General features: G+C 42.1%; 1 protein-coding gene across 2 annotated transcripts in view; it reads right to left on the reverse strand.

The window, feature by feature from the left end:
- The window catches only part of AMPH (amphiphysin), a 188,166-nt gene that overhangs the window by 18,313 nt on the left and 163,147 nt on the right, over positions 1 to 6,706 (reverse strand). The window lies entirely within an intron of this gene.

Consider the following 6,706-nt stretch of genomic DNA (forward strand, 5'->3'; position numbering starts at 1 on the left):
CCCCCCCCCCACTTTCTTTTAAAATTTCTTGTTACAAGGGAAGACTGATTGGGTTGGGGGAAGAGAGATGTTTAGAAAGGAAAATAATGTAAATATAAGCTGTATCAATAAATATAATGTTAAAAAGAAATTAGCATGCAATGGGAGCTAGGGTGCAAATTGCCTCTACCATTAATAAATGCTTCATGGCTATGCTGCTTAGCCCACATGATCTGGCACAAATGCTACCTCACCAGAGATGGGTAGGCTGTAAGTCAAGGATTGGGGATGTGGTTTTGAGAGAAATGAATGTAAGGGCCAAGACTGGGTGATGGGTGAGGAAGGAGGGGGCACATAGACAGGGAGGCCATGTCTTGTCTCAGAGCACATCTTACTTCTTCTACTATTAACAGGAATTTCCTGGGCTATGTTGGCATTGGATTCAGGGAACATTGATGTTCAGGCCCTCAGAAGACCTCAAGGCTTCACTCATGTCCATGAAGTATCCTGAGGTCCCGAAATGAGAAACACAACCAGTCCCAAACATCACAGTATCAACATTCCTTCACCAAGAAAGCCCTTCTACTCTGTCTCATCTTGCTTGTAAAGCAGGGTGAAGAAGGGATTCGGGACTGCAAGAATTCATTACTCTTTTTCCCTCCTGAAAAAATATATGGTATGGGGGCTATCTTTTGGATGATGATGGGAAGGTCTGTGGCTTCAGTTTTATTCCTTATTAGTTAATGTCATTTTCTTTTTAAAACTAATTACCTATTTTTTACCATCACTGTGATGTCATATAATTGAGAGCAAAACAGCTTAGTCTTTTGGGGGAAGAAATTCAGGAGGACTGTGAACTCGTAAGCATTAATCTGAGTAAATTAAAGCCCAAACAGGCTTTAAACACTTGAAAGTAGGGGTGTGTGGGTGGTAGTAATGATTTTATCTCTAAATGTCACACTATTGGTCCCAGGAGAAACCAGGCCTTCAGAAAGGCTGCTTCCTGTTGTTTAAGGCATGGTCCTTAAGAAATCTAGCCCAAATAGCTCTGGTTCTCATTTATTGACCAGCAATAGGACCCAGTCCAAGCCTTACTTGGTCATTTTTTGGCCCTGATGGCTCAGAGTAAGTGTAAATATCAACTGTTTCTGTTTTGGCCAGAAATCCTGAAGGGGTTCCTCTCCCAGGATGATTTTTAAAAATTAAGTAAAAGAGGTCATGCTCTGCCTCGTTTCTTACATATCCTTAATCAGTGAATGGGTGTTGCCTCAGACAAACTGAGATGTGGGAAAGACCTTGGCTTAAACGGACAAGGTGTCCCACTGCATCCAGGACCATTTCCAGGCGTCCTGATCTATCTTGTCAGTGGACCCACATGGTTCTGGAGGAGAAAGTGAGGCTGGTACTTTACACAGCCTCCTTCACTTAAGTCCAATTCACTTGCATGTCACGGCATCACCTCCCTGAGGTCATGGCCCTCTTCAAGAAGGAAGGACAAACAGCCACAGTTTCCTGTTGAGCTGCATGGAGGGCAGGGCTTGGAGTGAAGGGGGGCCAGGTTAAAATCCTGATTCTGATGCTGCTGTAGCTGTGTGGCCGCAAACAAGTGACCTCTTGGAGCCTGTTTCTCCATCTCTAAATTCAAGGTTTGGGCCAGATGGCACCTAAGCTTCCCTTCAGCTCTCCATGTTTAATCCTGTGTGTGACATTAGGATCAATCATGGTCATGCAAAACTGATGGGTGCATATGCTACACTGTCCCTCCTAACTCTTAAGAAGGTATTTACTTAGAAGAGGGAGAGGCCTTTTCCTTGAGTTTATCTTTCTTCCTTCTATAACTTGCACATATCTTTTGGGGTAGGACCTCTGTTTTACTGTGATCCAGGGGAAAGAGCACCAGCTGAGCCTTCATCAGACATGGGTTCAAATGCTGCTTCTGATATTTACTGTTTGATCTTGGCAAGTCACTTAACCACCTGCGGCCTCAGTTTTCTCATCTGTAAAAAATGAGGGGGTTTGACTAGACAAAGTCTGAGGTCTCTAATAGCTCCAGATTCAACATTCTATTATATAGTTCTCAAATAAAGGGCCAGTGGTGCTATACTTTTGGATGAAATCTGGGTTTATTTGTAAAAGTCACAGAACAGAACTAAGTCAATGTTTTTCTGTCTTTGGGTCACTGTCTACATGGAGTTCTGGTGAGATTCTAAAAAGGTCCTGGAGGTGATGCTGAATATGGATTATTAAACAACTCACCTATGACCATGTCCATTCCTCCCCTTCTCTCCTCTGTATCTCCAGTCCCCTTATTGCATTCCTTTCTCTACTTATTTTACAAACATATATTAAGCACCTACTATATGCAAGGCAGAGTATGAGGACAGAAAGAAAGCGTTCTTTCCCTCAGGGTGTCCGCATCCCAAGGCAGGGAAAGAGAATATTCAGTGGCCCAGTGGAAGCATGGTAGATTCAGAGCATGGGAACCTCAGTTCAAATCTAAGTGCCACCATTCCCTACCATGGCAACCGGGGCATAATAATCACAACCAACATTCCCGTAGCGCTTGACAACGTCTCTGTGAGGTGAGGCTCCTCCCAACGATGGGTGGTTTTTTGCCTTTCTTTGTAACCGCTAGTCTTAGCACTATGACCTAGCATGGGGTAAGCGATCAATAATACACCACTGCTAACTGACTAATTGCTTGGCATCCCCATTTGACGCACACGTACATTCTACATTTCACCATAAATCTATACACTTTGTCTCCCCCTACAGATCGTGAGGACCTTTCCTGAGAGTAGGGACCACTTCATTTGTGTCTGTGTATTCTCCAACCCTAGCTCGGCACACAGTTGGAACATAATAGATGCTTGTTGGTTGACTGATATCACAGATGAGGAACCATGAGAGGAATTAAGTGACTTTCCTAGAGTCAAATGGGTGGTGATTAAGAAGAGATTCAGATCCAAATCAGGAAAATAAGGAGGCATTTTCAAAGACCTCTTTCACCTCCAAAACTATGAGCATTAGGCATAAGGTTGAAAAACTAGAGGTCTTTCCAATAAGACCAAGGTTAAGTAGGATGCCTGATATCACCACTATTATTTGATATAGTGCTAGAAATGCTAACTGCAGTAATAGAGCAAGAAAAAGAAATTGAGGTAATAAATATAGATAAAAAACAAAAGTAATAACTTTTGCAAATGACATAATGGTCTACTTAGAGAACAGAGTCAAATAAAAGATTCACTTAAGCAATAACTTCAGTAAAGTAACAGTATATACATTTTGTTGTTGATGATGATGATTGGTTGTGTCTGATTCTTTGGGACCCATTTGGGATTACCTTGGGAAAGATACTGTAGTGGTTTGCAGTTTCCTTCTCCAGCTTCTTTTATAGATGAGGAAACTGATGAGCAAGCAAGGTTAAATGACTTGCCCAGGGCCAATCATCAATCTTCATATTACTACCTCAAAACTATTGATCTTTTAAGATTGATGAGTTATGTGGGCTTATTTTATATCCTGTGGGAAGATAGGTGGCACAGTGGGTAGTGTGCTGGGCCTGTCATCAGGAAGACCTGAGTTCAAATCCAGCCTCATATACTTACTAACTGTGTGACCCTGGGCAAATAGAATGTCATGCATAACCCAATAGAATAATAGGGGAAGATGAGACATTCTACTGGCCTCGGTGGTGGGATTTCTGAAGATTTATCAGGCCCAGGAGCAAGGAGAAGGGCAAGGAGGTGAATAAGCTGCAGACTTCACTTAATCATAGAACCACAGAATCGCAGACCAGAAGGGAATTCTGTATCTGTCTAATTTAACTCAACTGAATGAGGTTCCCTTTGATAGCGAGCTTTCCACACCCACTGCCACCATCTTCCTTCAGAACCTAATGAAGAGCCCTGAATCCATGAGGCCTGGAATGGAGGTGCTTCCTCTGGCCTTAACAATAAACCAGGGGGTCACTTGAATCACTGACCAACTGCCGCCATTGGGCAGGTAAGCCCGAGAGCCTCAGGATCGGAGCCATTCCCTCTCATCAACCCTTGCCCAAATCACTGATGTTGTCTCCAGCCCAGTCATTATTCCAGCCAACAATCCTCATGTAGATGTGACCTGGAAACTGCATCTGTAGGTGTTGAAGCTCTTGCCTCCTCAACAACTATAGTTACTGAAGACCTTCAAAAGAAAGTCCTGAACACCAGTGTCCTTGGTATTGTCCAATGGTGCAGCATCAGAAACAGATAGGATTTTATCAGTGGAAATGATGTGGAAGGAGAGACCAGACCTGACTTTGCCTCTGCACCCCAGGGACCATGGGCTTTATCTCTCTTACTTGCTGTTAAAACCTCTTCCATGTTTTACATTAGAATGTATGCTCCTCGACATCAGGGACTGTCTCTGCCTTTCTATATGTATCCCCAAGTGCTTAAAAGGCATAGTGTATTGTAAGCACCTAATAAATGCTTTTATTATTCATTCATTTATTTTTTCATTCATTCAAGGAATGGGAAAAAGTAGATCCACTGATAAAAATGAAGCTCTCACTGTGGACAAACAGTAACAAAGTAGAGGATAAGGGCAGGGCTACCAGCAACAGAAGTACTTTTCTTCAAAACTCTGTCACATTTGACATAGAGACAAAATCTTCACCTACTACCCACTTCTTTGTAGAAGAAATTTCATGATGACTCCTATAATCAGTCTCATTTTCTATTGTATCTTCCCTATTATTAAATCTTTAATGAACTTGTAAAATAAACTTTGATTGACATGGAACTGTCTTGGTGACATGTACTGAAGCCTATCCCTCCATAAGACCAGATGAGGCTTCTGATAAGACAATCAGAAAAGTGCCAATTAGAGGTTGCTAAGGAAGATGGAACCAGGAGTTAGAGAGAGATAGATGGGGAAGTTGTCAGAACCCTCTAGTATCACAGCTTCTCAGTGTTGGAAGGGAGCTAAGAGACCACCTGGTCTAACCCAAACCTGAAGTCAAAAACTTGGGTTCAAATCCTAGCTCTCCCTTATACCTGTGTGGCTTTGGGCAAGACACTTCATCTCTCTAGGCCTCAGTTTCCTCATCTGGCAAATGAAGAGGTTGGATTAGATGATCTTTAGGGTTGATCACAACTCCAAATCTATGACCCTATCATGTTATGGTCCCCATCAAGGAGTCATGCAACCTCTGCTTGCAGACCTCTTCCAGTGAGGCAGAACCTGCCATTCACTTTAGGGAAGTTTTTCCTGACATCAAACTTAAATTTGGCTTAATGTATCTTCCTTTGGGACTAAGAAGAACAGGGGAAAGGGCAACATTTTATAGAAAAGGGCCATTCGAACAGCTCTTGTCTTTCCAATCAGCACAGGGTCCAATGGAAATGATGTTGACAAAAAATAGGACAGATCCACTCTGCTTGTCTCTAGCCAATCTTCCTGCTATCACTTCATTATTCACACGGCTTTATCCTTCTAGTCTATTCATAAATTGCAGATTGGACAGATGGTCTACACACCTTATTGCAAAGATGACCTAAGGCAAGTACAGCATGAACTTTCAATTCTCATTATCAAATATCGAAAATGGTATTCTGGGTTACAAGGAAATCTCCTTGTTTTTATTTTTCCTATTTGTATGATTTCTTGTGGAAGCCCATATTAAATGACACACCGATTGAAATTCTTCAGAGACCTTTTACTGTGTTCCAGGAATAGACTGATCTTCATGCCTATTGTATCTTTAAGTTAATTTTTCCTTAGTCTCATTCCCTGACTTTCATATGCATTGCACTGTCAATTTCATCTTTGTTCAGCATCTAGCCTTCCTCTTCCCACCATGTTTCACAACCGTATTTCACACCAGCCAATGTGCACAGACTAGACTTGCATTGAAAGCAGGTAAGGCACAGACACATGCATGTGTTCATAATTCCGTTTTAAATACTGTTCGGATACTTGCCAGTCCAGGACCTCAAAGCTACAACCCAGAGCAGATCACCTTTTTCATTAGCATATTGTAGCTGGTTTCCCAATGAGTTCAATCAAATTTCTTATTCATACTTTGTACTTTGGTGTCAAAGATATATCTCTTCTCACCATAGGTCATTCTTGACATGGTCCTCTAGAAAATCTTCACTAGGAGTGGAGATATAGATAGTGTGTGGGTCAGTTAACAGAGGAGCCTTAGTGTTGCTGAATAGAGAGCCAACTTTGGAGCCAGAATACCTGAGTTCAAGTCATGCCTCTGACTTGAGGCAAATCATTGATCATGTCAGTGCTCTGGGGACCTCTCTAAGAGTAGTAGGAGCAGGGGCTTTCCTGCATTGGCTTAGGGAGTTTCTTCAACCGAGAGTTCCCCATCCCAGGGAAATCACAAGTTCAACCTCTATCCCAATCCGTATAGAATGGTCTACGTATAGGAGTTCTTACCCTGGTATCTATGAACTTAAAAAAAACCTCTTTTTTGATAACTATATTTCAACGTAATTGATTTCTTTTGTAATCCTATGCATTTTATTTTGCATATTAAAAAACATAATTCTGAGAAACTGCATCAGATTTCTACTAAAGGGTTCTGCCCCTCCCTCCCTCTTTCTCTGTCTCTGTCTCTCTCTGCCTCTGTCTCTGTCTCTGTCTCTCTCTCTCTGTTTCTCTCTCTGTCTCTGTCTCTGTCTCTCTCTCTCTGTCTCTCTCTCTGTCTCTGTCTCTCTCTGTCTCT

This window comes from Petaurus breviceps, unplaced genomic scaffold (assembly GCF_028583685.1).
Source record: "Petaurus breviceps papuanus isolate PSGF00001 unplaced genomic scaffold, PetGlider_PUasm1.0 174, whole genome shotgun sequence".
Lineage (NCBI taxonomy): Eukaryota > Metazoa > Chordata > Mammalia > Diprotodontia > Petauridae > Petaurus > Petaurus breviceps.